Source organism: Mastomys coucha, unplaced genomic scaffold, assembly GCF_008632895.1.
Source record: "Mastomys coucha isolate ucsf_1 unplaced genomic scaffold, UCSF_Mcou_1 pScaffold14, whole genome shotgun sequence".
Classification (NCBI taxonomy): Eukaryota; Metazoa; Chordata; class Mammalia; order Rodentia; family Muridae; genus Mastomys; species Mastomys coucha.
In genome coordinates, this window is record NW_022196896.1 from 116,505,121 (window position 1) to 116,510,905 (window position 5,785).

General features: G+C 49.4%; 1 long non-coding RNA gene across 2 annotated transcripts in view; it reads left to right on the top strand.

Moving 5' to 3' along the window:
* Positions 1-1,030, top strand: part of LOC116089294 — a 14,322-nt gene extending 13,292 nt beyond the window's left edge. For both annotated transcript variants that reach the window (XR_004118270.1, XR_004118271.1), the window contains exon 4: positions 481-1,030. This is a non-coding gene — a long non-coding RNA (uncharacterized LOC116089294). The remainder of the gene's footprint in view (positions 1-480) is intronic.
* Positions 1,031-5,785: the final 4,755 nt, after the last annotated feature.

Sequence of the window (5,785 nt, forward strand, 5' to 3'; positions counted from 1 at the left end):
CTTCCCCTTCCTCTCCCTCCTCCCCTTCTCTCTTTCTCACCCCCTCCTCTCTCTTCCCTTTCCTCTCCTCCTCCCTCTCCTCTTCCTTTCCTTCCTCATCATTGCTCCCCTCCTTTTCATCCATTTCCCTCCCCTTCCCCTTCCTCCTTTTCCTTCCCCCACCCCTCTCCTTCCTCCTCCCCCTTCTTTCACCCTTATCCTCTTTCCTTCCTTCCTCCTTTCTCCTCTCACCTTCCATTCTCCCTCACTCTCCTTCTCCCTTTCCAGCTTCCCCCTTCCTTCCACTCTTCCCTCTTCCCTGTTGTTTCTCCTGAAGAACACAACCTTTGTGCGCCCTCCTCCTCTTTCTCTTCCTCCTCCTCCTTTGAGACCTGGGCTTAGCCACATTCTTGCCTGTCCTTACTGAGCAAGGGAAAACCCATCTATAGTGGAGACTCCTGTGGCATCTTTGACATTTCACCCGTTTCTCAACCTCCACAGCAAAATCCCCTACATTACAGTTCCGTCGAAGAGCATGAAAAAGTCATTTCAGGAAATGCGGGTGCTTTCTGCTCCACTGCTGCTGCTGAAGCCACTGCTATGCTACCAGGAGAGTGGCTGGAAGCAAGCTTGCAGAAATCAAGCAGAGGCATGCCATTGAGGGTCCTCGCCCATTGCAAAGCAAGGCCTGCTGGTCTCATCTGCCTCTCCTCAAAACCTTCACAAACACAGATACCACCCCCCACCTTCACCTCAACAACGATCAAGTCCACTCCTCTGATGGCAGGACCTCACACACTCTTCTGAGTGGCTTCCAGCCCATGTTCACCAGTGTTCATGGTATCAGGATGCTGCTACATTCTGGCTCTGCTCCATGTCCTGAGAATAGAGGGTGAACAGGTGAAGAGCACCCTCAGGGAGGCTCTACCAGAGGGTGGAACCCACACATCGGGGATCGGAGGACAGTTGAGTGTGCCTTGGGACGCAGCCAAGGGCTCTTCACCTTGTCCTGGGACCCAGGGACTGTGTACTGTGTTTATTTCCTAACAGCTCATGGGCCTGAGTTCTTCCTCTGATGATACGGCCTGTTTGCAGTCATATGTTATAAGATGAGGTTTAAGCTTTGATTCACTGTCTGCCTGTGGGTACGTTTAACCTCCATAGATGGCTTCTGCAGGTCGAGTCCAGGTTCATGCTCATCCTGACAAGCTGTGAGAGCCTGCATAAGCAGTGTGGAGCTCTGAGCTGTGTGCTGGCCCACGGGAGTCTCAGGACTGTAGAAGAAAAGTCCCCTAGCCCTGCCATAACCATTTGCAGCCCCAGGTCATTTCTTCTCCTGGTGGCCGACCCTACACAAGCCCTCCAGAACCATCCAGATCAACCAAAGCTGTCTGAACCCACGCACACTGCCACAGCTGTCTGAACCCACACACACTGCCACAGTCGGGGTACAAGACCTTTTCTGTGGGGTTCGGGGCTGCAGGGCACATGGTGGGATGCGGGAGAGGACGAGAGAGCCTGAAGACAGTGCTAGGGGATGATGTACTTGAGCTCCCTGCTGGGCCGCAAGGTCTAGTGTCAAACACCGCCCCCCTTGTGTTTTCTGACCCCTCTCAGGATCTGAGTCCTTATGTCCTCAAAGGAGCCTGTCCTGTCTCTAAAGCAATGTGTTTCGCCCACCCCACCCCGCTCCCCAACCCCCCACCCCGCCGTGCTGCAGAAGCCCATTTCCTCTTCAGTCCCCTGCAGATAATGAAAAACAGCTGGGAAACATCTGCAAGCCCAGACTCAAGTGTGCACGTAAGGCTCTTAAGGAGCAACGTGGCCCCTCCTCCAGTATTAAGGAGACAGGTCATCTTCTTCAGTGGCCTTGGGCAGCCTTCCTTCTCACCTTCACATTACTTCCTGAGCACCGGAGAAGAAGCCAACTTTCACCTCCTGCCCCCAGTGTGTCCCTTGTCCCCTTGTGGGACAAGGACAAAACAGGGTGAGGGATCACTGGCTAAACTTTGACCTTGACTCTGGAATGTCAGGGAGTTCAAAGGTTGTGGGGCAGTTGGGGGAAGGGGTGGTGATTGGTCCTGAAATGGATGTAGCTTGGGTAGAAAAGAGAAACGTAAAGATGGTGCCACCAGAGAGGTCTCGCTGAGCCTGACCAACATCTGGGCATCTAGACTGCGCATTTACATGACTTGGGAAGAAAACATAAGAATACCCAACTTTACTACAGTGACCAGTGTGTCCTGCCTACAGCCATTATGGAATAGCAGCCAGCCTGAGCAGCCCCAGGCTCCTCAGTAATGGAGGTGTAGAGATGTGTTGAGTGATTTGGATAATCCTGGCAGGAACTAGGTGGACAGGGCTCCTTAGTGGTGGGAGAAAGGGCTTCTGGCATCTAGGTGGCCAAGGTGTCCCTACTGTTTGTGGGCAATTTCATCTGGTAGATGCTTTCAAATGCTTCAAAAATACAAATGTAACCCACACAGCTAGTCACCAGGCCTCTCAAATGTGTGTGTCCCCAGCTTCCTATTACAGATCAGAGAAACCCGGTGTCTGTTTGAAACAAAGCCATTCCCAGAGGAAGAAAGTCCTCAGACAGCATGTTGTAGGATCTGAGTTTGCTATCTGTTGCTTTGATGAACACCATGACCCAAAGCAACTTGGGAGGAAAGGGCTTATTACACCTTACAGTCCACCATGAAGTCAGAGCAGGAACCTGGAGAAGGAGCCATAGCCGAGGCCATGGAGGAAAGCTATTTAATGGTTTGCTCCCTGGCTTGCTTACCTTTTTATTGCTGTGAAAATGCACTATGACCAAAGTAACTTATGGAAGAGACTATTGGGGGCCTACAGTTCCAGACCATTAGAGTCCATGACCACCATAGTGGGGAACATGGCAGCAGGCAGGCATGATGCTGGAGCTAAGTGCTTACAGCTGGTCCACGAGCACAAGACAGAGAGAAAGCTAACTGGGAACCTCAAAGTCCACCCTCAGTGACACACCTTCTCCAAAAAGGCCACACCTCCTAGTCCTTCCCAAACAGTTCCACCAACAAGAGACCAAGTATTCAAATATATGAGCGTCTGGGGCCATTCTCATTCAAATCACCACACTCCCCATGATTTTTTCAGATATCTTCTTACATAACCCAGGACTGTTCATAGGCGGTGCTGCCCACAGTGAACTGGGCCCTCCTATATTAATCATTAATCAAGAAAGTGTCTCCACAGACTTGCCTATAGGCCAATCTCATGGAGGCAATTTATCAGTGGAGCTTCCCTCTTCCAAAGGACTTGAGTGTACACATGCACACACTCACACATGTGCACACACACACACACACACACACACACACACACACACTTACTACTACATGTAATAACTGTTGTATCCAGAGACACAGTGAAGAAGATCAGTTGGTTTTCCCAATCTCTGCCTCTGCATCTGTCTATCTCTCTGTCTCTCTGTGTCTCTTTCTGTCTCTCTCTGTATCTCTCCATCTGTCCCTGCCTCTCTCTGACTCTCTGTATCTGCATATGTGTGTGTGTCTGTGTGTGTGTGTGTGTGTGTGTCTGTGTGTGCCTAACTTCTTGATATGCCCTCCAGGAAGACCTCTCTCTCTCTAATAATACAACACAGTAAACCCTTCTTCTAGATTTTATCTCCTGGGCCAAAAAGATCAATCTCAAGAAAGACTCTGATTGGCCCTGCACGGGTCATGTGCCCCTCTGAGCCAGTTACTGTGGCCAGGAGGGAATCCTTTACTGGGACATATGCCTCCATGGAGCTGAATGGAAAAGGAGAGATGAAGTCAGTGGTTCCCTGGAACTATGTGGAGGATGGGAAGAAGAAAAGGGGGAGGGGAGGAGAGGGAGTCTCTATGTAAGTTAGAGTAAAATACTTCTGGTCACGACAGTAGAATCTCTGGCCTGAGTAGAGACAAAACAACCTAGTCCACCTGGGTGTTCACTTGGACAAAGGACCACCCTAAGGAAGGTAAATTCACCTTAAGCCATACTAAACAGATAGAAGAATTAGTCCTTTCATTAGACACTATACTTGCTCTTCCCAGAATCCCAGCCCAAGTCTGCTTGCTTTTCTGAATCATTCAGAAACTTTTCTTCTAGCTCTTTTCTAAACATATTTTACACTGGTTTTTCCCAACATTTGAGTTTCCTCGCTTTCTCTATAGCTCCCCTCTGCACCATGTGGCTGCTTGTCTGCCATGTGTCTGTCTTCCACACAGCTTCAGTGGCATGGCTTTCTTCCCTCCCTCCTCTGTTCTCCTCTGCGTGGCAGCTCAGATACAGCTGGTTTCCTTTAAACTCTAATAAAATTGCCCTTGAGCTTCTGTCTGAGTCCATTCTTAAACTGTTTTATTAATGATGCCTAGAACCCCAAGAAGAGCCTGAGATTTCTCCTGTATCCAGAGGAAGGAAGAAAGAAGGGAAGGAAGGAAGGAAAGAAAGAGGGGGAAGGGAGAGAGAAAGGAAGAGGAGAAGGAGGAAGGGAGAGAGAGAGGAAAGGAGGGAAGATGGCCAATAGCACAGCCTTCCCAGGGCCTCTGAAATTCACACAGCCTTTCATAGACATTACCTCATGTAACTCCCTAGCAAGCCCTTAAGGACAATTCTGGACAAGAACTACAGCTGTCAGAGAAGTTGGACCATGTGTCTAGTGCAACGGAGCAAAGTGGGGGTGCAGGGGTGTGGAGCCAAGCCAGGGGCTCTCTCCTCTGCTAGATGCTAGGGATGAGGCTGAGAGAACAACCCCTCTCCCCTTTCCCTCTGTCCCTGTGGAAGAGCCTGAAGCGCTAAGCCTAAGTTCTCTAGTACTCAAGATCGCACGGTTGGCAAGCTGGTCAGGCAACGACGTAGGGTATTAAGGACCCCTGAGCATCTATCAGTCTATAACAGGCCAGAACTAGAAACTACACAAGCCACTGTCTATCCCTTGATAACCTCACAGAATACCTAGCCAGTCACCAAGAGGTCCCCAGTGAGGCTATGGTGGCCACTTTCTTACTCACACATCTTACTGCTCCAACCAAGCTCTTCCCAAGACCACCTCCCAAATAAATGACTTAAACTCACTTTTTCTCTGTCTGGCTCTAAGGAATTCCAAGTTAGATTATCCATCCACACTACTAAATTGATAGTGGTCAAGGCCTGGGAAGGTAATTCTATTAATAGAGTGCTTAGCTAACAGGCAAAAAGCCCTGGTTCCATCCACATTGCAGCATCAAACCAAGTGTGCTAATGTAATCCTAACATTCAGGAAGTTCAAGGAAGGGGACCAAAAGGTCAAAGCTATTGAGATACATGAACTATATCTCAAAAAGGGGGAGTAGGAAGAGGAGAAGGAAGAAGAAAAAGAGGAAGAGGGGGGAGAGGAGGAGGAAAAGAAAGAGGAAGAAGAAAAGGAGGAAGAAGAGGAGGAGAGAGAGGAGGAGAAAGAGGAGGAGGAAGAGGAGGAGGGAACAACTGAAGCCAAGCAAGCAGGTGTGAGGAAAGTCTCACACGCAAATGCTCGACAGGCCTGAGCCTGCTTTAATTTGAGGAAATCTGGCGCATTCTGAACAATATGGCCATAAAAAGATCTGAGTAAATTTTCTATAGCAGGTAAATCATATGTGCTGTCCATCAACCCAGGAGAGCAAAGGGCAGTGCAGAGCTACCCTGACCACATTCCCCCTCACACAGTTTCAGAGACAGAAGTGGCTACTAATCAATGGCCTTTCTCCAAAGCAATGTCCAAGCCAGTGGGAGAAAGTCAAGACCCATCAGTCATGTCTACTCCAGCAAA